The sequence below is a fragment of the Neovison vison genome, chromosome 11 (genome assembly GCF_020171115.1).
Source record: "Neovison vison isolate M4711 chromosome 11, ASM_NN_V1, whole genome shotgun sequence".
Lineage (NCBI taxonomy): Eukaryota > Metazoa > Chordata > Mammalia > Carnivora > Mustelidae > Neogale > Neogale vison.
The window spans coordinates 34237656-34263832 of NC_058101.1; the positions used below are offsets into that span (position 1 = coordinate 34237656).

The 26177-nt window shown below is 43.5% G+C and overlaps 1 protein-coding gene across 11 annotated transcripts in view; it reads left to right on the plus strand.

The window, feature by feature from the left end:
- APBB2 (amyloid beta precursor protein binding family B member 2) overlaps positions 1–26177 on the plus strand; it is a 374503-nt gene that overhangs the window by 92215 nt on the left and 256111 nt on the right. For 10 of the 11 annotated variants that reach the window (XM_044224322.1, XM_044224331.1, XM_044224328.1 and 7 more), the window contains one exon: positions 15037–15143. The exons of the other annotated variant lie outside the window; for it this stretch is intronic. The gene's annotated coding sequence lies outside the window, so the exon portion shown is untranslated. The remainder of the gene's footprint in view (positions 1–15036; positions 15144–26177) is intronic. 11 annotated transcript variants of the gene reach the window in all.

Here is a 26177-nt window from a genome sequence, read left to right on the forward strand (position 1 = left end):
CAGCTCTGAGCTGGGAGCCCGATGTGGGACTCGATCCCGGGACTCCAGGATCACGCCCTGAGCCGAAGGCAGTCGTCCAACCAACTGCGCCACCCAGGCGTCCCTGTACACTTTAAATATCTTACAGTTCTGTGTGTCAGTCATACCTCGATAAGGCTGACCAAAGGGATCACTTAAGTACAAGGGTGTTTCCTCTACTGTGTAATTTATGGCTTATGATGCAATTTGGGGATTACAACAAACAAAGGAACATGTCAGTATAGCAGCCAAAATGATTAGCTATAAAAGACCCCAAAAAATTGTGGAGTGACTCCTCTTTGACATCATGGTATAAGGCTGTTTTAAAAGTGGGATCAGAGCCGTAGTAGTGACCGACACTGTCTTCTTAGGTGAGGATTCAAATGTTTTAGGTCTCCGTGTCAGTCTGGGTCCCATCAGGAAACAGGTGGCACATTCAGATTGGGAACTTGGGGAGGGTCTAGGGGAAACACTAGGATAGTGTGGGGCTCTGAGGGTAGAAGCAGCCAAACTCCTTCCACTTGGAACCTGAGGGGTTAAGAGAGGGAGCAATTATAGGGAGACCAAGAGCTCTGTGCAGGGGTTCACCGGACAGGACCTGTGACCTGACGGGACCCTGCGGGGAGGGAATCATTCTTTTTCCTTCTGTTCTCCTGTGGGTGCCCACCCACCTGTGGGAACCTCTCCACTGGGCAGAGCCAACCAGGAGCCAGGGGACAGGGGAGCCTGTTACTAAGTGGGTCAATGTCCTAAGAAAAGATCAGAGTGGAAAACAAAAGAAGGAGTAGAACGTTGGGTTTTAGGAGATACCCTAAGATACTTTTTATGAGTTCTGTCTCTCTCTTGCTTGCCCTTCCCCACCCTAACCCCACCCAGACACACCACAGAGGAGCACATGCAAATGTGTACACACACACACACACACACACACACACACATCCTAAACCCCCTCTGGTATTTTGTGATCACTTTTCTGGGAGGGCAGAGACGCAATTTATTAACTGAAGTCTGAGGACATTCTGTTTCTGTGTTGTTTGGGTGTATAGCATATGCCTTAGGATGTACAGGGAAGGGTTTGGATAACTGTACATCCCATCTTTCATTCCTGATTAAAAAAAACAACAACTCAAAAGCACATGTGTTACTGATGATAGAACTAAACATTTTATTTTATATATATTTTAAAAGTCTCTTTTATAGCTGGACACAGAAGGAAAAATACCGAGGCAGAAATTGAAAACCTTGGTGAGCTATATTTCAATTTTGGTTATTCTGGTTAAAAACAAAGCAGGCATTGAATTTTAGCTTCTTTAATCCAGATGGTTTTAGTTTTCCACCGTTGGACATATTAAAACTTTGAAGACACAGAAGTACCATTCAGTAAACTGCTTCTTTCAGCAACTTCTGTGATGTCTGGGTGCTCTAGAAGCCTGGGTTTCCTTTGAGGCAGGAACAGTTAACTCTGAATTAGTCACTCTCTGTGCAAGGTCAGGGGCTTTTTATTTCATACAGGGGGCAGAGAAGGATTCTTTTTTCGTGATTTAACCTTTTGTAAATATTTGACTTTTCATTTGATTTAGGTTCTGAGAGTCTTATGCTCTAATAAAAATGGTCAACATGGCCAAGAAGTCTGTGGGGAAAAAAAATATGCACTAGTCAGTTTTAGGTGTTATTTTCTTGAGTGTAGTTCCTGTAAGAGGAATTCAAGCTATATGGATGGTAAAATGAATTTTTCTTCTTCCCCTTTTCTGGAATCTCAATGAAAACTGAGACCTGTGGCGCATTCCTGAATGTTCTGGGCCCCGAGTTGGAGGCCCAGCTGAGGACCCATGGGGAAAACAAAACTCTATTTTCTGTTTATGGTTATTGGCCATGTTGTAAAACATAAATGTAATTTCTTGTGCTTTAAGGTCAAGGGGAAAAAAGTCATCTTGAACTTGCCCATTAGTTTTCAAGAACCAGAACAGCATATGTTTTTGTTTCATGGCTTTTGCCCATGGGTAAGCTGTGCAGCGGAGAATCACTCATGTGGTCATGGGCCACTGGATTTGGGGAGCCCCCACTGTGTGAGGCATTGTGTTAGCACTTGGGAGGGAGAGGCATGAGGGAGGCAGTGCCCTCATCCTGAGTTGGATTATATAATTCTGCTAGAAGTTTGGATGCATGAGTAGATAATGGCCTGCAGAGAAAGACAGACTGCCTACAGGATGCGGAGAGTACTGTGGAAAATTACAAGGCAGGAGAGGTCCTGTCTTTCTGGCTGCAGTGAGCAAAAACACAGATGGCACTGAGCCAGGCCTGGAAGGATCCCGAGTGGAACAGATCAGTGGTGGACTTGAAGGAGTTCTGACTTCAATTATAAGCTTCGATTTTCCTCATCTATAAAACGGTGCTGTCTTTCCCCACCCATATCACAGTACTTTTATGAGGCTAAATTATAAAATGCACCACAAATAGTAAAATACTCTTAACGCTGTTACTTACCATTGTGCTTAGTAGTGTGTCGGACAGTGTCTGTTCAATATTTGCATATCTGAGACGCTCTTCTGTAGTTTTCCAGGAGGGTGATCTCACAAAGAGTTACTGTTACTCATGGTGACTTATTAGGCTGGCTCTACTCAGGAAGGTCTTTCTGTGTGCGAATCCAGCAGATCTCATAAATGCAGTGGAGAGAGTCAGCTCTCAGAGTGGGGAGAGGTGCCTGGACGGAGAAAGGCAGACTTCCCATCTTTAGGGAAGAACCATGCATGGGATGGTTGAGTGTGTTAATGCGCAGATAGATGTTTGAAGTCCTGGGTTTGAACTTGGGAATTAGGACTCAGTGTTTTTTTTTAAAAGAAAATAAGTATCAGTGCTTTATTTTTATTTATTTTATTTTATTTTATTTTTTATTTATTCATTTGATGGACAGAGATCACAAGCAGGCTGAAAGGCAGGCAGAGAGAGAGAGGAGGAAGCAGGCTCCCAGCTCAGCAGAGAGCCCGATGCGGGACTCGATCCCAGGACCCTGGGATCATGACCCAAGCTGAAGGCAGAGGCTCCAACCCACTCAGCCACTCAGGCGCCCCAATATCAATGCTTTAAAAAAAATTTTTTTTTAAACTTCTTAGAGTCTTTCTGAGACTTGAAGAACTTTGAATTGATTTAGAGAAGGAAGAGATGTGGTGAATCTCTTCCTGGGAATGAATAAAATGTCGTGGATTAAGCTGGAGAACTTGGAGCCTGAAACATGTTGGGGTCGTATGAGAAGAGGGATATGAATGCATGAGATTCATGCCACACACTTAGTCAGACATTCTAGTTCCACGTCACTCCTCCAATAGACCCCATGCATGCCTTCCCTTTGCCGAAGAGGGCTGGACCACTCTTTGGCAGTTTATGTGCCAATCCAGAAAACCAACCTCATGGTCATCCTCTTTTTTTCATTTTTAAAATAGATCATATTATTATTATTATTATTTAAAGGTTTATTTATTTATTTGACAGAGCTAGAGAGATCACAAGCAGGCAGAGAGGCAGGCAGAGGGAGAGGGGGAAGCGGGCTCCCCGCTGAGCAGAGAGCCTGATGGAGGGCTCGATCCCAGGATGCTGAGATCATGATCTGAGCCGAAGGCAGAGGCTTAACCCACTGAGCCACCCAGGTGCCCCTAAAATAGACCTCATTTTTTAGAATATTTTTAGTTTTACAGAAAAATGAAGAAGATAGTACCCAGCTCAGTACCCTCTTACCCCATTTCCCCATTGTTAACATCTTATATTACTGCAGGACATTTGTTACAATGAATCAGCAGGTAGCAATGAGATCAAAGTCTATAGTGTGTTCAGATTTTCCTAGTTTGTACCTGGATCAAAAACTGCCGTTTTTTGCTCCCTGCTGTGTCCCATCACTGTTGCAGACGGCAGTGGCTTTCCACTAGTTTTGTCTGTTGAGTGAATAAACAAATCAGATGCTTTTCCTGCCGTTAAGTTGTGAGAATGTGGCTACAATGGATCCTGCCACTGGGCAAATGACACACGCCATAGTGTTTGAGAGTTTGGAAGCAGAGAGGCCTACGTCTGAATGAAGCCTGCCGCTGCCCGTTACTACCCTTGTGACTTGTACAAGTCATGCAGCCTCTCAGACCCCCGTGTTGGCACCTGTGAGAAAAGGGTAGTAGCAGTTCCTGCCTCGCTCTGGTAGGTATAAAGTGAGTAGATGAAAGAATGTATGTGGGTGTGTGGAGAGCAGGGCCTCCCACATAGGGAGCTGTCGGTCAATGTCAGCTTCAAGTTCGACCACGCGGGATAGACTGCGCCAAATGTGGTGAGGAGTCAGGAAACGGTGATGTGTAAAGGTGCGGGGCATGGGGGTTGTTGTTGTTGGTGGTGGTTAGGAACATTTTCCTGGGAAAGGCAGCATTTGAGATTGACGTAAAAGGATTAAATCTACTCTGACCAGAGGCACTAGTGACCTGTGAAAGAAAATGCCAGGTTGAGAGACTATAGTACACAAAGGTACAGAGAGTGGGAAGGCTTGAGGAAATGTCTTCTCAAGAAAATTATTTACTGTAGATGGACCATAGCGTAAGGTGATAGGACAATAATTGGACAAGGGAGATAAAACTGTAAGGTTGTAAATATTTTTGACGGATATATAAATTTATTAATTTTTATTTTTCATTTTTAAAATTTAATTTCAGTTGATTAGCATATAACATATTATTGGTTTTAGAGGTAGAGGTCAGCAGTTCATCAGCCTTATACAGTACCCAGTGCTCTTTATGGACTGACATAAATTTAAACTTTTAAGTTTTCAAATATAGAAAAAATTAGAACAGATACCACAATGAACATCCATGGAAACTCCATCTAATTTTATTAATAATAATAATTAATAATAATTTTTAAAAGATTTTATTTATTTGAGACAGAGACAGTGACAGTGCACAGATCGGGAGGAGAGGGAGAAGCAGGCGTCCTCCTGAGCAGAGGGCCCAACGTGGGGCTCAGTCCCAGGATCCTGAGCTGAAGGCAGACGCTTAACCCAGCTGAGCCACCGAGGCGTCCCTAACTTTAATAATTTCTAACATTCTTCCCTATGTACTTCATCTGTATGAATTTTCATAGGTTGTCTTCCGCTGAACCATTTAAAAATAAGTTCTAGATATCATGACATTTTACCCTGAAATACTTCAGCATGCATCGCTAAGAAATAAGGAAGCTGCCTTACTGAATATTAATAAATAAATGTAAGTTTAGATAAATTCAGATTTCCCCTATCAAGATGATGACTCTGATGTCAGTTTTGGAATCTCAGGTGATTGCAGTTTTAAATCACTCTCTGTCTGCCTACTTGCCCTGGGTAGACCAGCACTGGACTCACAGAATTCAGTAGAGATACTGTGACCTGCTGTTTTCAGTTGAGCCCAGAGTCGAAACTTCCTCCGTGTGAAAAGACCTCTTGAATTGTTCTGTGTAGACACGGAGAAGTGATTTTTGGTCCCTCTGTCTTGATGAGCCTTTTGGACATTCGGTTCCCATCCCTATGGGTAATGTCACAGTGAATTTCACAGTATTTCTGGAAGGCACAAAGTCTGTCAGGGCCATGGGTGGAATTGTGGTACTAATACCTGATGCTTGCGATGGGATAGTCCTCCCTGAAAGTTGGAAGAAATTGGAAAGCAGAGGAGGCAGAACCTTGTAGGTGCTGGGGCGCTGGGTCTTCTCCTTCAGTTTTGGCCTCACCCCGAGTCACAGACACCTATGACTGGGCAAGTATCTGAATTGTTGTAAGTCTTGGGGTAGGTGTGTAAAATGCACCCCTTGCCCCTGGCTGCACTTCTACGACTCACAGAATATACCCTGGCCAGCACTGAGACTCTTAGACAAGAGAAGGAGATGGGTATTGGGGAAAGTTTTCCTCCAAAGGGGCACCCTCTCATTGCCTTTTCCTGATGACACTGCCTTGTTACACTGTGGAACTGGGGCTCCTTTGGGGACCATTTCTTTCCACCTCATTGGCAGGTGCACAGTGAGTGCTACTTTAAATGATTCCTCTGAGCCTCGTAGTGGAACCCAGCCCGCCCTGCCTCTTCTGGGGGAACCCTATTTCCACCTCTGTTTGGACTTTGATGCTGTTCCATTGACCCACTTGGAAAGATTGAGTATGTCCTGCTTGCTAGTTTCTCCTTCTGTCCTTAATTTGAGTTGCCTTTTATTGTCTTCCAGCTGAATGGATTCTTTCTCTTTCTTTTTAGGGGAAAGGGACCTGAGAAAAACAATGCTCGAGGTGGTGACTGTTTTTTAAGGATCATTGCTGTTTTATGTTAATCTAAGTGTTAAAATGAGGAGATGGGGAATTGCTAATTCACCAACCTGTTCTCTCCCCAGTCTAGCTAGTCCTTTTAAGTATATTTGTGGCTTAAATAAAGATGTAGCCGCGCAGAGTGGAAATGTCCAAATGTACAGTTTTTAAGTGCAATTGTATATATAGGATTTAAAATTTTATTTCCATCAGCAAGAATCATGATAAAATTCTGGGAAATTATAGAAAAGTGGAAAGGAGAAACCCAGAGATAACTAGCGTTAACACTCTCTGAATTTATGTCTCACTATTTTAATCTGTGTGTTACGTCTCTCTAAACGGGCAGACTTTCACCGTAACTGTCTAGAACTTTTTGCTACTCAGATGTGTGGTCTGGAGACTCAGCGTCCTTGACATTTCTTGGGAACTTGCTAATGCAGAATCTTGGGCTCTACCCCAGAATCATAATTTGTATTGAATGATTTGGAAGCTCTAGAACACTATACCCAGGGCAGCAAGTGAAGTGGATATGGCTCAGAGAGCCGAGACCTCTCTGTTCTCCATTTCCCCTCTGTCACGCTTCCTTAAAAATAATTTGCCTCAGTATGTGCTAAAGCTGAAAATGAGGTCCTGTTCTTTTCTTTTAGTAAGGCCTAGCAACCCTGTCGAGAAACCGCACTAACACATAAACATTTCATTCAGTGGACATTCGCGAAGGGCTTCCTGTGTTCTGGGTCCGCACGTGGCAGTCACAGCCCCCGCGGGTAGGGCTTGCGTATCCTGCAGGAGAAGCATACGGAGGGCAAGGAGGAGTGAGTGGTTGCTTCCACAGGGGTAGACGCTGTCAAGAAAAATGGTCTCTGAGCTGAGGCTTGAATCCATGAACATGAGTTATGAGTACTGCTAGGCTCTCATGAGAACACAGAGTTGGATGAAATGGGTCCTTTCCTTTGAGAATCATCCACTTGATTTATGGCAAGGGAATGAATGGTGTTGTAACTAACAATACAAAGCCCCTTGGTGTTAAGGTAAACCAGAAGACCAGGTCTGAATGTCAGCCTTACCACCGTGACCTTGGACTGATTGTCTCACCTGAACATCCATCTCTTCTGTAATGTCGGGATAAAAGAATATTTCACAGACTCACAATGATTTTTATTTTTTTTAAAGATTTTATTTATTTATTTGACAGACAGAGCTCACAAGTAGGCAGAGAGACAGGCAGAAAGAGAGAAGGAAGCAGGCTCCGTGCTATGCAGAGAGCCTGATTCAGGGCTCGATTCCAGAACCCTGGGATCATGACCTGAGCTGAAGGCAGAGGCTTTAACCCACTGAGCTACCCAGGCGTCCCTCACAATGATTTTTAAATGAGAGAGAGTAGCAAAGCGCTTGCCTACAGTGGGTGTGGAATTGATACTGTGTGAGAAAGATATTAAGAAAGTGCCAGGTGAGTACGATAGACAGGAATTGTGAGGAAGAACAGAGGACAGAGAGGCCATTTGCCTGGAATATGAGAGACTGTGGCCAACATTGCCACAGGAACCCAAGTGAAAGACGAAGCTGCTGTTTTGAGACTGGGTGGATGAAGAAAAGGGGTTACAGAAATGAGGGATCAAGTTTGGTGGGGAAAATTCTGTTTCAAACCCATTAAACTTGGGGTAGCTGCCGAGAGCTGTGGTTCTGGAATGCACGTTTGTTTGCTTCCCTGGCTAGTGGCTCAGATACGCCCTGTTCTAGGCTTGACCAGGGCTGGAGATGACCTGAAGTGCTCAGCCTTCCCTTTTCAGGGTCTGGTCAGTAGGAAGCTTGCAGAGGGACTCTTTCTGGCTCAGCGGAAATGGCCGCACCCACACTGGCTTTCTCACCAGAATGGGAAGCAAGGCAGAATTTGGAAACCTTGACCTACCTCTTCTATCCAATGAGTAGAGGAGACTGAATCTTTGCTGTTGCTCATGTTTACCCACTGTCATCCTCTTCCTTGGGTTTCTTTTTCATTTTTAATCTTTTTCCTCCCAACTAGTGACCCTCACTTAATTGCTACAGAAGAGCAATGAATTGGAAGGTAGGCTAACAGCTCTGACACCGGAGGACTAGATACCTGTCTGTGTCTGTTTCCTTTCAACTCATTTATGATCTCTCATTATACAGAGAAGATGCAGCCCACAAGTAATCGGGGTTACCGGTTCTTACAGGTCACGGCTAGCCTGTCATATAAAATGCTGGCATTTTGCCAGATTTTCTTTATCTCTGTCTCTGTGTCTGTCTGGCTCTCTACACATCCACATATTTTAAATAATTTTTACTGAACAATATGAGTTAGTTGTAGAGATCATAGCCTTCTTGTTCTAAGTACTTTAACACATATCTACCAAGGACCAGAATACTCTTCCACATGACCAATTTTATCCTTATCACCACAAAATAGTATCTAATGCATAGATAATATTTGAATACTTCCTTAACTTTCCCCAGTTATTCCAATAACGTCTTTCATACCTATTCCTTTCCTTGTCTAAGAATCAACAATCATTCATTGAATTTTGTCTCTTTAGGTTCCTTTAATCTAGAACAGTGTCCCCGTTTTTTTTTTTTTTTAAGATTTTTTTTATTTATTTGCCAGACAGATCACAAGTAGGCAGAGAGACAGGCAGAGAGAGAGAGGAGGAAGCAGGCTCCCTGCTGAGCAGAGAGCCCGATGCGGGGCTTGATCCCAGGACCCTGGAATCATGACCTGAGCCGAAGCAGAGGCTTAACCCACTGAGCCACTCAGGTGCCCCGTTTTTTGTTTTTTGTTTTTTAATTATCATTCATGGCATTAGTATTTTGGAAGATTTCAAGGCAGTTGTCTAGCAGAAAGTACCATAATCTAGATTTGTTTGTTACTTTATGATGAGATACAGATTAAGCATTTTGACAGACATATGACACAGTCATTGTGGAGACACATGACATTCAATTGTTCCATAATTGATTAATTGATTATGCTATTGCTTGGGCAGAGTGATCTTCCAGAATTTTCCATTATAAAGACACCCTTTCCCCTTCGCAAGTGATAAGTCATCTGTGGGGTAATACTCTGAGACTGTGTGAGTATCCTGATCCACAAAACCCTTTCCCTAATGGGTTTGAGCATCCATTAATGATCCTTGACTGAATCAATTATTGCCGTGGTGGTTGCAAAGTGAGATTTTCTCTTTCTGCTGTTTCACCTTTCAGGTGTTTTATTAGCTGGCATTCTTTGTAAAGAAGAGCTTCCTGCTGTCCCCTATTTCATGAATGTCTGTGGATTTCTGGTTCCTTTTTTAAAAATGTATATTCTAATTCATTCACATCATTCTTGTTTTTTTGTTTTTGTTTTTGTTTTTTTTGCTTTTGTTCCAGCTGTCCCGTTTGGCCAGTGGGAGCCCCTTTGAGGCGGCTCCCGTGTCCCTTTGTCATGTCTGCATTATTATGTGAGCATTTCCTTAGTTTCTGGCATAGTAAGATATTCTCAGCAATTTTGTGCTGTCCTTGCTCCAGGCCTGGACCCAACTGTTTCTGGAATGAACGAAGGTATCTAGAAGCCAAGAGCTGGGTGCTCAGGCTTTTCTTTGAAAATGCTTATGATCTAGAGGAAGTTAAACATCTACAGTCATTTGTTTAAGCTCTCCCATCCTCCAGTGTCTGCTAAAATATTCGCATGGAACCATTGGGGTGTTTAGAAGTTGGAAGGAAAGAACCAGTTGAAAGGAAGAGGCCATCGAAAGTTAAGTGAAGGTCTTCTGGCTTTGGACTGGAGGTGGCACAGGAGGCGAAAGGGGAAGTGAGGTGGTGGTGCCAAAGACCGATTTAAATTCTGTTGGAATTCTGCCCAAGGAGTGGCTAGAGAGCCCCAGGAAATAATTCCTGCTTGTGTTCTAGGTAGATTCTGAAAATTGGTTGCCCCTTTTTCTCTATCCGGTAATGCTAAGAGAGTATATTCCCCTGAGCTATACATATGCTAATTCTTAGAGCAATTTAAAAATTATAGTTTCCATCCTGCGAGTTCCTAAGTGCTCTGTATTTTCAGGGTCAGCATATGTTATACAGAGATGGATGTATATTTCAGCATGGCCTTTAACAGTTAAAATTCATACTTTTTGTATTTTGAATACTCGCAATTAAGTATAATACCTAACTTGGCAGCTGATTATATAATATTTGGTTGCAAATTATTGGGGTGCATATGTGCAGCATTTTAGGCAGCAACCTGTGAGATTCAGAGGCCAAGAATTTCCATTATTTTCCCAAGTAATCAGCATGCATTTGATAAGATGATGAAGCTTCTGAGAGGTATCTTGAATCAACTGATTTTTTGGGGAGCTCAGTATGTCCTCTGTGCTCTCTTTTTATACCTAATAGCATAATCTAAATGTTCATGTTGCCTTGCCTTTTCTAGTCTTCAAAGCAAAATTGAAGCCAGTAGCTTTCGTTTCCATTCGATAGGGAACCTGTTGAATATGCTTGAAAATGTGGAAGCAAATTTAAAACATGAGGGTTTTGTTTTTGTCTGGTTTCCATCAAAGTCAACATTGGTGGAAGTGGAAAAAAAACACAAATCAAAAATATAACGCCTACTATGTGTATACTTTGTGCAGCAGGAATATGGTTTTTATTCCAATGTGTATACGCTGAACATTACAGATGCTTTGTGGTTTTATAATACCGAAGCGCACACACTCCCACAAACACTGACTTAATTCTCGGTCTGTTCCTGAGAATGGAGAGTCATATGAAGGCAACTGTTCTCGCTAGTTCCTGGGTATGCGTTCTGCCAGGAAGGTTAAACTGAAAATGGAAAGGCACACATTATTTAAATGGGCGGCAAACCGAGCATAGGTGAGTGAACCCAGGTGTGTTGTGGCCGCATTGTCCCACATTGTCCTTTGACTCCTGAGTACCCTCTCCATTCATTTCTTTTGTGACGTCTGTGTGTATGATCAAACTAAGTGCCCTCACAACAAAGGAGTCAACCATTTTTTGGCCAACGGACAATTTTTAAAGTCAAGTTTCGTGGTTATTGGGAAGATTTTGATATAACTCATATCTTTTGGAAGCCATCAAGATCAGCCTCTCTTTGTACTTTCTATTTAAAACTCACCAAGTGGAGTGTTTATTCCTATGCCCAAATCCATTCTCCCTTGAATTTCTTTAATCTTGATCTTGTTTGAAAGGCGCTTTATACGGAACACAATTTCTTCATTCAGAATGAAATTTCTTTCAGACATTAAGACAGCTTGTATACAATTATATAATTTTTAAAAAATCCTCTTTCATCTGGATTTTACTAAATCCATGACAGTTTTAGCCAGTAAAAGCAAATTGTATTTTGGCTGATGTAATGGATTTATATACTTTGAATGTCCCTTTTGGGACTGTATTTGCCTTGAGTTGTCAGACAGAAAATACTTGGAAGGGTTTGGTCATGACACTGGATCTGTTAATGCGTGTGAAAGAAGCCTCTGGTGTCCTTGTTCTTGCGCTAGACTTTATTGGCTGGATTCATGCATGAACTTAAAGTGGGGATAAAAAGAGGCTCTTCCCATCAAATTCTTTAGTTCTGTTTTTGTGTAGCATATTGTTATTTGTGTGTGTGTGTTTTTAGAGATTTTGTTTATTTTATTTTTTCTGGGTGTGGTGCGTAAACAATGAATTTTGGAACACTGAAGGAAAATAAAATGGAAAAAAAAGACTAAAAAAAAGATTTTATTTATTTGATCGAGAGAAAGCACAAGCAGGGGGAGAAACAGAAGGAGAGGGAGAGGGACAAGCAGACTCCCCACTGAGTGTGGGGCCTGCAACTGGGCTGGATCCCTGGACCCCGAGATCATGGCCTGAGCCAAAGGCAGAGGCTTAATGACTGAGCCACCCAGACATTTCTTAATCTATTGTTATTTGCAATTGTAAAAGAAGTGTGGTTATTGTGAGAAATCTGGATATCACAAGAAAATGCAAAGAAACTAAAGATTATTCTACTCTAATTTCATTTTCTGCAATTAGCAGATATACAAATGTTGACTCCCCCACCTTTTTTTCTAGCTACAGATACTTTTAAACAAAATTGGGACTATACAGAACATATTGGTTTATAGTCTGCATTGCAAATGAACACTGCTTAGAAATATTTTCCCATTTTTTAAAAAAAGATTTTATTTATTTATTTGGCAGAAAGAAATCACAACTAGGCAGAGAGGCAGCCAGGGGTGGGGGGAAAGCAGGCTCCCTGCTGAGCAGAGAGCCTGATGCGGGGCTCGATCCCAGGACCCTGAGACCATGACCCGAGCTGAAGGCAGAGGCTTAACCCACTGAACCACCCAGGAGTCCACATTTTCCCATTTTATTAAGTGATTTATGGATTTAGAAAAAACTGTTACTCATTGTTGGGCATTTATATTTTTAAAATTGTTTAAAATCATTATTACTTATCATAGGAAAACTTCTTTGTACATATACATCCATACTTTTTATGCGTATTTTGGACTTTTAAAATTCAAATTCAAAGTCTGATTTACAATCAAATACTGATTGTACTATTTATTTCTTAACCACCTAATATGTGTAAAACTGTGTTACAATTTTTATTCCGTTTCCTACCTTACTTTTTTAATGTGTCACTGATAAAGCTTTCTGAGCTTTATTTTTCCCATAAGTGCTGTGGGTTTTCCTGCATGATTTTGCATAGCATGGTGGGTCTTCGATAAATTCAGTCTTTTTTAATTCACTGGTTTCAAGGAGTGAAAACTAATTCAGTTCAGTTTGTCATTTCCAGTAATTAGAGTTAAGCCTTCTTGCCTGCTAGGATCTGTCTTTATACTGCTATCATCTTGATCTGCACAGAATGGGGTGGTGAAAGCTTATTTATTGAACACCATTAGGGAACTTCTCACAAAGCAAGTTTCATGTCATTCGAAATGTCCCTTAAGTGTCTACACTTGAGCATTATAAACGTGTGAAGGAGAATCTTTCTCAATTTGTATTATGTATGTTGCTGTCCTCTTTGACATAATGAAAAGCAATTAAAATCACAATTTACACCCTTCTGGTTCAAATCACAGCATCTTTATAAACGATAGTTATCATATAGTCAGTTCTGCTAAAATGTGAGACAGGTGTTTCTAAGACCCACCATGCTATGCAAAATCATGCAGGAAAACCCACAGCACTTATGGGAAAAATAAAGCTCAGAAAGCTTTATCAGTGACACATTAAAAAAGTAAGGTAGGAACTGAATAAAATTGTAACACATATTTACACATATTAGGTGGTTAAGAAATAAATAGTACAATCAGTATGACACTTTACCTTGACAAAATCCTGATGTTTTCCTGCAGACTGAGGCCTTCCAAAAGTTGCAGGCTGTGAGTTATTTGCAATGGTGGAAGGCGGGTTCCCTGAAATCAGAAGGGAAGTTGGGACACCCTATTGTGAATGGGTTAGCTCTTAGCCCTGGTGGACACTGGGGTCGCCTGTAGATGTGGGAGGCATGGGCTTTGAGCATCCCACGTGTCTTAACGCAGCTGCGTTCTCTCTGGGTGCAATCTTCTGCTATTACCTCGGGTTTCCTGCAATGAAATCGTGCATCAGCAAACGTGAAATTCGAGTGACGCTCGGATTGTTCACTCGTATAGCAATCTTGGAACAAACACAAACGTTAGAGCAGAACTGAGTGTACCGAGTGGTAAGACAGTGATGTCGAGGGGATGTTCTTCTGATCTCCATCCCTAACAGTGAATACGTGTAGAACACTTCCGAGAAGAATCTGGCATACAAGTGAGCATCGTGTAAACATAGGCAACCACGATGACAGTAATAATAATGAGTGATGCCTCTCGATGTTTGTGGGATTCTGTTTGTCAGTTATGACCATCTCCTGTAACAGGGCTTCTTGGCTCCCTCTAACTGACCTATTTCTCAAGCTCTTCTGGCTTTTAAATGAGTTTATCAGGCTTAGAATTACATCTAGTCTAAGGCCCAGCATGGGAGAACCTGGGGGTGGAGGGGGCATGTCAACTTTCCGTTATGGTTTACCTTTGGCGCCTGTTTTACCTACTCAAACTTTGTCATCTCATGAGTTATTACCTATGTATTCATTTGCGAGATTGTTGGGAAAAAACTTCGGTTTCAAGTAAGGATATTATCATACGGAATTTTTGGATTTTTCTTTTTGATTAGAGAAAACAGCTCACTTCTCATTCCCACCTGCAAAACTGAAGTGTGCTTAAATGAATCCATGAGAAGGGTGCTTACAAGTTGTAGGTGATTCTCTTTAGGTTGTTACTGGTTCATTTCTATTTACAACCATTTCTTTGCTTGTGAGATGAGCTCATCTTTGGAAGGTGGAGCAGGCAAGTGTGACTTTAGGAGACCTTCCCTCCCAAGTCGCAATATAATTAGAAGCCCAGATCCTCCCTCAGTTATTTTTTTATGGCTCCCCGAGAAGGACATTTTTACCGTAAATTGTTGCCAAGAAGCCTTTGCTGGATCCTCCTTTAGGGATTTTAATAAGACGATGGATCAAAATACCATCTTGATTTAGCAGGCCTTGTTAGTATTGTTCTGAAAGAAAAGTAGCTAACATGGGTTGATCATTTAGATATTCCAATGAAATCTGTATCTTAATTATGCAGAGAGACCCTGAATAGCAAGGAGGAGTGTCTTGATTTTTAATTTCGGATATGACTTTGGATTTTAACTTTTTGTCTCTGTACAATTTTTAGATATTTGTGCTGCTTGACCTCACTGAGTGATTGCTATTAATTAACAAGACTTTGTGGGAAAAAGGGAATTTGCCTTCTGAGCTCTGTACCAAAGACCTGGGGAAAAAGTAAGTAATTTTTTAACTTGCTTTAAAAAAGAAAAAAATTCTTGTTATTTATACTTCTCTCAGAAAGTTAACAGTGTAGGGTTATAGCTTTTCTACTTTCATTCTTCCCAGGCTTTGTAAGTTTTATATGCTCTTACAGATTTGAAACATGGAGAAGAACTTGAGAGACTTTTTTTTTTTAGATTTTATTTATTTATTTGACACAGAGAGGGAAAGATCACAAGTAGGCAGAGAGGCAGGCAGAGGGGGCGGGGGAAGCAGGTTCCCCGCTGAGCAGAGAGCCCGATGTGGGGCTTGATCCCAGGACTCTGAGACCATGACAGCTGAGCTGAAGGCAGAGGCTTAACCCACTGAGTCACCCAGGTGCCCCTTGAGAGACTTTAAAAAAAAAAAAAAGCCTTCTAAGAGATTAAGATGACAGTCTGTATTGTAGCACATCTTTGGGCTTCATAAACTTCAAGTCTTCAAGATTGTGATAAACCTTTTATCAGGTGTGAAGTAAACAAATTAAATTATAAAGGTGAAGTATTTTACTGGGGCTGCCAGGAAAGCGAATCCAGTTTTCTGAGCCTCAGGTGTTTTAGACTTTTAGATAGGTTCTTTGGTTCTGAAGTTTTAGAATAAGAATTAAATCCATTTGGCTCTTTTCTTGTCTGGAAAAGAAAATAAAATATGTAATCGTTTCTTCAATAAGTCTCTCATGTAGCTTGGTCTTGGAAGAATTGATGTGCCTGTCAGTTTTACTGTTTTATAGCTTTTTGTTGGTACTCTGAGATATTCTAATTAAGACATTGTGTGAATGGTTTTGCTGTCTTTTTGAAAAAATTGCGTGGGTCTGTAAAGTTGTTTTATTCCCTGATCTTTTTGAAAAGGTAAAATGGGCCTTGAAGATAATAAAGTCAGTCTGCTTTGTTGTAGAATTTACACGGAAGTATGAATGGCCCGTAAGAATGTAAGCAGAACAAAACATACACACGTACACGTGCGCGCGCACACACACACACACACACACACACACACATCTTTTTTCTGGCATGTTCTGGAAACAGTATCATTGAGCATAGGAACCGTTAGTCTATAAAATTCCTAGGTAGTTTCCTAAACTTTGTATGCCTTGTGGCTTAGGCTTCATCTACATTTCTGACTGTACAAATAAGTAAAAATGTGTCTAAAACAAAACAAGGCAGGAGAGAACTCTGCTCTAGAAGTTCCATAGAAGTATAAATAGTAAGATCAGATTTCATTGTTATATTGTACACACTCTAAATTTGCTTTTAATCAAGTTATGTATTACTATATAATAATTACAATAAGGTGAGGGTCATAAATTATGAAGCCTTTTTAGGTTAAAAAAGATGATTGTACTGAAAGAATATTACACACACACACATGCACATACACAGACTATATAACACCACGAATATAATTTCTAAGGGCTGTCGATATAAATTCATTGAAAGCAAGGACTTTGAAAATTTTCCCCGAAGAGTTTTTTAATGTTACAGTGAAATATCTGCAGCTGTGAAATACTTCCGCCAGTGGCATTTTGAAAAATCATAGCGATTTATTTAGTTGAATTTTATATTCACATATTAACCTTAACATAAAGGAAAAGCCTATGTGGTACAGTTATTATTCCTCCTTGGGAAGGTGTTTGAAAGAGGATTATGTTGGAAGTCATCATTCTGTCCACAGAAGTGGAATGAAAAGGGTGAAAGATTAGTTCTGTGGGCTTCAGAATCCAGATATTCGATGTGTAGATTGGAAATATAACTTAGCCCCCCAGAAGGTAAGCTACTGAAACTGCCTTTCAAATAACGTACCATCTCTTTAAAATATAATACAGTGTCTGATGGGGTATTTTCCTTCCATTGTACCAAAATCTCCCTTTGTGCCACTGTTGTCCAAGTTTTATTTCCATTTTGTAGATGCAAGGTTATCTGTAGGAATTCTGGTCACAATAATAAGCTAAAGACAGCCCTGTGTTACCAGAGGAACCAGGGCAAAAAGATCCTGGCTTCCTAAAATTGATAGTATATTAAGTGAATATTTATACGCACAGAAGGCTGTGAGTAATTTACCTTTAGGTTAAAAAAAACAAAAAGGAAAAGAAGAAGGTTATAATGCATAAATACCGTCAGGTTTGATTTGGGAGCGAGAAAATGAAAATAAGGAGGCAGGCAAATAGGTTCAAGACAAGCTTTCCTGGAAGCGTCCTCGGGCAAGGTTCCGCTGCTCGTGAGGAAGTGAGCTGGGGAAGTGGCACCCGGGGTAGACACAAGCAGGTTTTTATAGTGTGAGGGTGGGGTGGCAGGACATGATCTTATATGGTGTGGGGTTAGGTATGGTTCGGTTTCTGTTTCCTGCGGAAGCTCTGTTTTCCCCCCGAGATGACGTGTCCTTGGGCGGTCCCTGGATGCAGGAACCGCTTGTGAAGGAAAGTCTCTGGGGGAGGTCCCGGGGTGAAGGCGGCAAGATGGAGGATCGGCTGCCATTTTTTTGTCCCCTGGGTCCCCTTACCCCACTGGCCCAACATTCCGATCCTTTTGTCATTATAGGGCGATGACTCAAATCTGGCTACTTTCTACTGAATAAGGGACGTTGTAGGGGTTTCGGAAGTGGGCAAACCGGAGCAGGGGTGTAGGAGTTGATTGACGGTCACTCCAGACATTTCATGGACCCTTTCCTGAATGACCCGGAGAATGCAAAGGGGCCACCATTAGTAGTATGCAGAGCACGGTAAATGGGCTTAGGATTGGGAGAAGCCAGGTAGTTAAGGGGGATTGCCACCATTGGGATGGGGCGGAGCTGCCAGGGGGAAAACAGTTTTGAAGAGACTCCCGGACTTTGGCCAAGGTGTGGGTGTTGGTTTCAACTACACCTGTCTCATTGATGTAGTAACAGCATTCTTCATTGAGGAACATGCAGGTGCTGCCTTTTTCCGTGGTGAGGAGGTCCAGGGCACGCCGATTTTGTAGGGCCACCTGGGCTACTGAAGTGATCTGACGTTGTAGGGATGCCAGGGATTTCGCTGAGGCCTCGACACCTTTCTGGAGTCTTTCAGATAGGCCTCTGGTGGGATCTATGGAATGGGTTAAGGCCCCCCTCCCCACCTAACCCTGTGGCCACCAGGGATGAGGCCAAGGAGACTCTGATAATGAGAGAGAGGAAGACTGCACGTTTTTGTTTTATCGGGGGATTGGCGAGAAGGGATACCTCTGCCTGACTGTAGATGGTCAGCTGGGGGACTAGGAGATGAGGCCTAGTCCCATCGGAAGACAGGAATTCATAGGAGAGTCTGGGTTGAGTTGAGAGTTTTGGAAAGGGCGCCATTACACCACAAGAACGCGCTGGTAGAAGCATATTGGGGGGTAGGGTTGGTGAGAGTGGTATTACAGAGGACCGGGTTAGGGGTTGAGTAGCAGACAGGAAACTGTGGGTTTAGGGGGTCCTGAAGTAAGGGGATGTTCTGGAGGTTAGTCTGAGGTGGTATAGAGGCAGGTATTGATAGGGTATAATTGAAGGGCAGGGGTAGGGGGCCACTACTAAGGTGGGGGGCGATTTAAAGCCACACACATGAAGCAGCTGGAGAGGTTTGTTATACCAGTAATATTGGCTAAGTGAGTTCCCCAGCGAATTAAGGCAAGCCAGGAAAAAGGGTCTATTCATGTAAGAGAGGGGTATTGTAGGTGGTTTTGGAGGGCCTGTTCCTGGTATTGTATTATTTTAGATTGGTCTTGGAGATGTGTAGTTATATGAGTATAGTTTCGGAAAATTTTAAGGATAGCTGTGGGATAGGAACTAGTAGCATATGGGTATAGTTTTGCTTCTACCCCCTTAGCCCATCTGTTATCCCAGGGATCAGGGATGTTTAGGTAATATGATCGGCAATTATCGGTAAGGCACCATCTGTTACGGTAATAATCTTGTTTGGAGTTCTCCCATTCGGTTACTGTGTGGTGTGTAACATACCAGTGATAGGGGCACCCCCCACTAGTCTACCCATGTAGTGCGGCATGTGGGATGAACCTGATCATAAATAAAACAGATGGTTGGATCTGACCACCCGCGAGATAATGAGTTAAAGTTAGAAAATGGCATGGAAATTCTGGCCTGACAGCCTTGGGGTTGGCAATCCACCTGAGAAAGGAGTTGGGTAATTGTAGCACCTTGCTGGGACCAGGTTTCTTGTAAGTAAAAGCGCCATCGGAAGGGGTTAGGAGATTGAGGGGTTGTTGGGGTAGGGTCAAGAGAAGGAGGAAGGCGTGATAGGCGTACTTTGGTGGGTCCCAGGGCACGTGCTGTCCAGACATCCTGGGAGGGAGTTCACTTTAATCTTGAAGTATGTAAGATGTTTTTTGACAAGGCCGTTGGCCCGCTCAACCTTACCCAATGATTGGGGATGGTAGGGGATGTGAAGTTTTCAGGTGACACGTTCAGACTCCCTGAGACCTGTTAGGTGATGCTGGAAGTGGAAGCCGGCCTGTTGCCTGACTGAAAGGTCTGTGGAAGTCCAAATTTGGGGATGATGTGTTTAATGAGTGTAGTGGCCACCACGTCTGCTGTGGTTTTTTTTGGAGCTGTAGGGAAGGCCTCAATTCATCCTGTAAAGGTATTTACCAGGATTAGTAGGTAATGAAAAGATTTGTAGTGTGGCATGTCGGGGAAATCAAGTTGCCAGTCCTCGCCAGACTGGTGTAGGAGGTGAGCCTGGGAGGAGCCTAGAGCCGTAGTCCTGGCTACAGAGTTGGCCTTGTTGTTACCTCGGGATATAGGATTTTTAGATATCTGGTATCTGTGGCAATGAATGATGGCCATCTTCATTGGGAGGCTGAGAGCCTTAAATAATTTTGAGATGAGGGGTCCATTGACTAGGGTTCCCTTGGTTGTAAGGAATCCTCGCTCTTGCTGTAGGACAGAATGAGGTGAGCAGAAGCGGTAGGTGAGGGGGAGAGGTGTATGGTGGTCTGGAGCTTATGAAGGATGTCCTGGCCAAGGGGATTATCAGAAGGGAGTGTGAAAAGGGAAACCCATCCAGGCTGCACAAGAGGGGTGGGGTGGCTCGTGGATTGGAGGAGGTACTGTCAATTCCCATTACCGCCACTGGAGAGGGGAAGCTAGTACTCTGTAGGAAGGCAGAACAGAGTAGGTGGCCCCCGCATCCAACAGGAAGGAGATGGAATTAGCCACTACCTAGAGCATGACCCTGGGCTCAGCATGGGTGAAGGGGGATCCGAGTCTGGGCCCCATCAGTCGTCGTCCAATCCAAGTAGTTGGAAAGCAGGACTTACTGGTTCAGGGTTTCCCCTGCGTGGAGGTGCTGGGGAGCCTCTGAGGCTGGGGCAGTCAGATTTCCAGTGGCCCATCACTCGGCAATTGAGGGCAGGGTTGGGTTGGTTACTTTGGATTAGGGCATTGACGGGGCCCAGTGTCCCTTGGCTCTGCATTTGAAGCAGGCCCTCGGAGGGGTGCGATTAGTTCCCCCCCCTTTTTTTTTTCCAATTTATTTATTTTCAGAAAAACAGTATTCATTATTTTTTCACCACACCCAGTGCTCCATGCAAGCCGTGCCCTCTATAATACCCACCACCTCGTACCCCAACCTCCCACTCCCCCACCACTTCAAACCCCTCAGACTGTTTTTCAGAGTCCATAGTCTCTCATGGTTCACCTCCCCTTCCAATTTACCCAAATTCCTTACTCCTCTCTAACGCCCCTTGTCCTCCATGCTATTTGTTATGCTCCACAAATAAGTGAAATCATATGATAATTGACTCTCTCTGCTTGACTTACTTCACTCAGCATAATCTCTTCCAGTCCCGTCCATGTTGCTACAAAAGTTGGGTATTCATCCTTTCTGATGGAGGCATAATACTCCATAGTGTATATGGACCACATCTTCCTTATCCATTCATCCGTTGAAGGGCATCTTGGTTCTTTCCATAGTTTGGCGACTGTGGCCATTGCTGCTATAAACATTGGGGTACAGATGGCCCTTCTTTTCACGACATCTGTATCTTTGGGGTAAATACCCAGGAGTGCAATTGCAGGGTCATAGGGAAGCTCTATTTTTAATTTCTTGAGGAATCTCCACACTGTTCTCCAAAGAGGCTGCACCAACTTGCATTCCCACCAACGGTGTAAGAGGGTTCCCCTTTCTCCACATCCTCTCCAACACATGTTGTTTCCTGTTTTGTTAATTTTGGCCATTCTAACTGGTGTAAGGTGATATCTCAATGTGGTTTTAATTTGAATCTCCCTGAGTGCTGAAAAGTGCATGAAAAAATGCTCATCATCATTAGTTCCCCCTTTCTGTTGGCTCCCAGAGCCAGCCGGCCGCAGGACTGCCACCAAGCCTTGGGTTTGGAGCTGGACCTTCTGTTGAAGCCTGGCTTGCCATTTAAGTTCGGCTGCCTCCTCTCGGGGATTGAAGACTTTAAAGGCCATTCTCACCAGGTTGGAGATGGGAGTTTGAGGGCCCTCCTCAGTCTTTTTAAAATTTTTTTGCAGATATCTGGTGCAGAGTGAGAGATGAAATGAGCGGACAAGGCGGTGGCCCCGCCAGAGAGGTAGGGTCAGGGCAAGTCGGGAATATTGAGTTAAGGCTTCGGTAAGCCTGTTAAGGAAAACAGTAGGGTTTTCGTCTGGGCCTTGAATAATCTTAGTTTATTGTAATTAACTGCCTTGTTGGAAGCCGCCCCCATGCCAGCGATAAGGCTTTGGATCATGTGGTCTTGGCGTCAGCGGTCACCTTGGCCACCTTGGCGTCAGCGACCACCTTGGCCATTCTGATTGGATCATGAGGTCTTGGCGTCAGCGGCGCACCCTGGGTCTGCTGGAGGAACAGCCTAGCACCGACCGGCATGGTGGCATCGGTCAGACAGACCTGGTCTGCGTGTTCTCGGGCAGCGGCCTGGATACGTTCCCCTTCCTCGGCTGTGAGGGTAGAGGTTTGGACAACATGAAGATCGTGCCAGGATAGGTCATATGCTTGGGCTAGATATTGGAATTCTTTGATATAGTTTCCCAGGTTGGCAGAGTAAGAGCCTAATGGTTTTTCAATTTGGGAAAGGTCCTGGAGCGAGAAGGGTGCATGGACTCGAATGACCCCCGGGGCCCCTGCAACCTCCCTTAGAGGGCAGACCAGATCAGGAGAGGGAAAGGTCCTTCGGGATCCTGTACGAGTGGAGACAGAAGGGAAGGGGTTGGTGGAAGGAGGTGACGGGTGGGGGTCAGGAGTTGGTAACGGAGGAGCAGAGGGTGGAGAAGAGGTGGTAGGAGGCCCAGAGTGTTGGGGGGGGCAGCGGCCCCCAAGCCGGTGGACAGGACAAACTCTCAGGGGTTTCTGAGAGAGGGGAAGGGGGAAAGGATTCAGGGGTTTTTGGAGCCATAGGAGCAGGTGGAAGGGAGGGAGGGGGTATACCTGCCAAGAGGACTTGAGAGGTGGAGCTTTGGGAACAGAGGGAGGGAGGAGGGCGCAGACTCCAGAAAGCCTGCATGTATGGAACCTTGGGCCATTTATTTGCCTTTATGGCGGTAGAGATTGTTCCAGATCAGTTAAGATCAAGAAATTAAAGGTGCCCTCGGGAGGCCATTGAGACTGATTATCCAGTAGTATTTAGGCCATCGTGTAATAATGGATGAGGCGTCCCCTCTGTAAGTCCTGGGAGAGGCCCAGAGAGTGTTAAGGTCAGTTAGTAAACAGCCCACGGGGATTTAGGATTGGGCAGTTCCCAGGATTCCTGCTGGGTGGTCTGAAGGTTGGAGGCAGGCATCCCTGCTTTCAGCCTTGGACTAGGGACTGACAGAGAAGGCTACTGTGGAGATGGGACATCGTCTCCTGATCCCCAGGCGCCACTTGGGAGTCACCTGGTGACTCAGTGGAGTTGCCCCAACGCAGCTGCGATTTCAGACAGGACCACCCAGATCGAGGGTGCGGAATGGGGGGAACTTACCCACAGTGTCAAGGCACTGGGCTTGGGAGAGGTCCTGGTGGCGAGAGGAGGGAGGCCTCCCACTGGAGTGGGGCCTCCATCTGCTCCCGGGTTTCCGCACCAAATGTCAGGTTTGATTCAGCGGTGAGAAGAGGAAAGCAAGGAGCCTGGCAAATAGGCTTGAGACAAGCTTTACTGGAAGCGTCCTCGGGCGAGGTTCCTCACTCGTGAGGAATTGAGCTGGGGAAGTCGCTCCTGGGATAGACACAAGCAGGTTTTTATAGGGTGAGGGTGGGGTGGCAGGACATGACCTTATATGGTGTGGGGTTAGGGATGGTTCGGTTTCTATTTCCTGCGGAAGTTGTTTTCCTCGAGATGACGTGTCCTTCCGCGGTCCCTGGACACAGGAACCGTTTGTGACGCAAAGTCCCCGGGGGAGGTCCCAGGGTGAAGGCGGCAGGATGGAGGGTCAGCTGCCATTTTGTTGTCCCCTGGGTCCCCTGACCCCACCGGCCCAACAAATACACTCTGTATAAATCCAGTCCTGAAGGAACCCGTTAGGTGGAAGGCAAATAAGGAAAGGAAGAGGCAGGGCAGGGGAGAAGGAAGGAGGTCCTTTTTGACAGTGACAAAAGCCATAGGGAAGTGTTTCTGACCGTACTTTGAAAACTAGAAGGGGGACTTAAATGCATCAGTGATTTCTTTTGGGGCAAGGCAAGCACAGTTGTAGGAAAAATCCAGAACCCAAAACAACCTCCACACTTCTTTTCAGCGTCTTGGCATCCTCTAATTTTATTTTCGCTCGATTGCATTTGCATTTTATTTAATTATTTAAGGTAGATTTCTGGACGCTTGAGTCTGTAATGTTTATATAGATGCACTTTTTGAAAAATTGGCGATGGATTATTTTAAAAGAAGTAAAAAATAGCTTCTATTTCACTCTTCTACCTAACATGTGCATACGTTTCTTTTTATGTCAGTACTGAAAGAGGATTCTATTCTTCAAACTATTTGGTGTCCTGTCTTTTTCCACTTAACTATAAATAATGAATACCCATGCTAATAAATATTTATCTACAATCGTTTTTAGTGAAAGTAAAACAATTGGATCTTCACTCTTTGTTTACTGTGAGGCCATCTTGGCTTTGCGTTACAAAGGAGAATCTGTACCTGAAATACAGAGTGTGGGTTTTCCATTTGCAAACAGAGAATAGACTAGGATTCCCCTTCTATTATTTCTATAGTGTTTACTGTAACCAGACATGCTCTGAATAGGAGACTTGTGGGACTAAATGGGTATTCAAAACTCTTAAGTGCCATTGTCTGACAGGTACGGTGTAGAAAGCACTGTGTCTTCTTTGGTCCCTTTGTTCCATTATGAGAGTGCAGGTGATACATTGCTCCCGCTTTGCTCTCTTCATCAATATTTCTGTGCTGAAGGAAGGATTCTACCTACATATTTCTCCCTCCCAAGAAATTCTCAATTTCTCAGAGGAGGGGATGGCTACAAAGGGAATAACAATTCACAGACTCTGGACTAGAATTTATGGGAGTAAATTATAATCCAAATTAATTGGAGATGCAGAATGTTTCCTAGACCTTTGCATAATTTCTCAATTTTAAGTTCAGTTCTTAAATCAACATTTGGCGTGCAACTACTATGTGCCAGCTCCTGTGCCGGGAACTCCTTATTCAGAGAGGACTGAGATATGCCTTTGCTTTCAAGGAACTTAATTTGAGTTTCAAATTCAGATTCCAATAACATTTATTCAGCCTATACCAGGTGATGAGCCATCAGTGGGTGGGGGATACTCTTAGGCGAGGTCTTGGATTATGAAAATTCAGTAATGATACTGACCGATTACTTCCAAAATAAATTATAAATAGAATTTTCTAATCTTTCTTCCATTATATTTTCTTAAACTTTTGGTACCTGCAACTACCAAGTTAAATTAACAGATTGGGTGGGGGGGGAAGAGGTTGGAAGCCGTAGTTGATAAACTTCAAGCAATAATTGTAAAAATATAGATATTTTGTATATTTGAAAACCTGTGTACCTAGAATGTCATAGTTTCTCCTCCTGGAGTAGTTCTTAGTTTACATGATAAAATTAAATGTACTGAGATTTCATGCATTCTGCCCTCAGAGTGACTTTGGTGTCTGAGCAAGTATGAAAGACATAGTGTGGAGCCATTTTGATTTTCCCAGTGATTCTTGGGTTAGGGATTATTGAAATTTAGGTAGGAAAGTAACTAGCCCACACTCACTCAGCTGGAAAAATGTTTGAGTTAGGATTCTGTGACCCATCTAACTTCAAAGCCCATGCAATATCCTCCTGACTCATTCAAGGTGGTGGGGAGGTTGGACTCCCAGGGGTTGCTGAGGAAGGAGTGTTCATTTCAGTGAAGGGATCAGGAAATGTCTTTATTGCATGGAAGAACTGTCCCTGAGATAAGTTTTGTGGGCAGAATTAAAATATAGGGGGGAAGTGGAAAAATTATTGGAACTTGTAGTAGGAAAAGCATGTGCCATGGTACAGAGGAATGGAAGTTCTTGGCATGTTCCAGAAGTCGCTAGAACTCTACTGTGGCTGGGGCGTGGAACATGGTGGGGAGCACAGTTGGCTCTAAGATTTGAAGAACCTCGGTGCCAGAGTGAGGAGGGCCATGTGTATGGCATGCTTGAGGCTTGGGGTTTCTAAAATATATATAGACATAAAAATTTTAAGGTAGAAGAAAGTTCATAATTAGGTAGGAGTTTTACAAAAATATCACCTGGGTGGCAGTGTGGAATATAGATTGAAAAAGGGAAAACAAGACTGGGACCTAGGGCCACCATGTGAGGTTGTGCAGATTGTTCACTGCACAAGGGAATGTGAGAACAGTGAGTGGTGGGGGGGACCCATAACCATCTGCCACATTACTCACCAGACTCTGTGCTCTTGAGTCTGGGCCTGCCTAGAGAGAATACCTTTTAAAATTTGCATAATAAAATGTTCTACTTGCCTTTTAATTGCTTATAAAATAATAGGAGAAATTAGACAAAATACCATGTGCCCTAAGACCTAGGAATGTGGAGGTGGACATGGTGATCTGTTTAT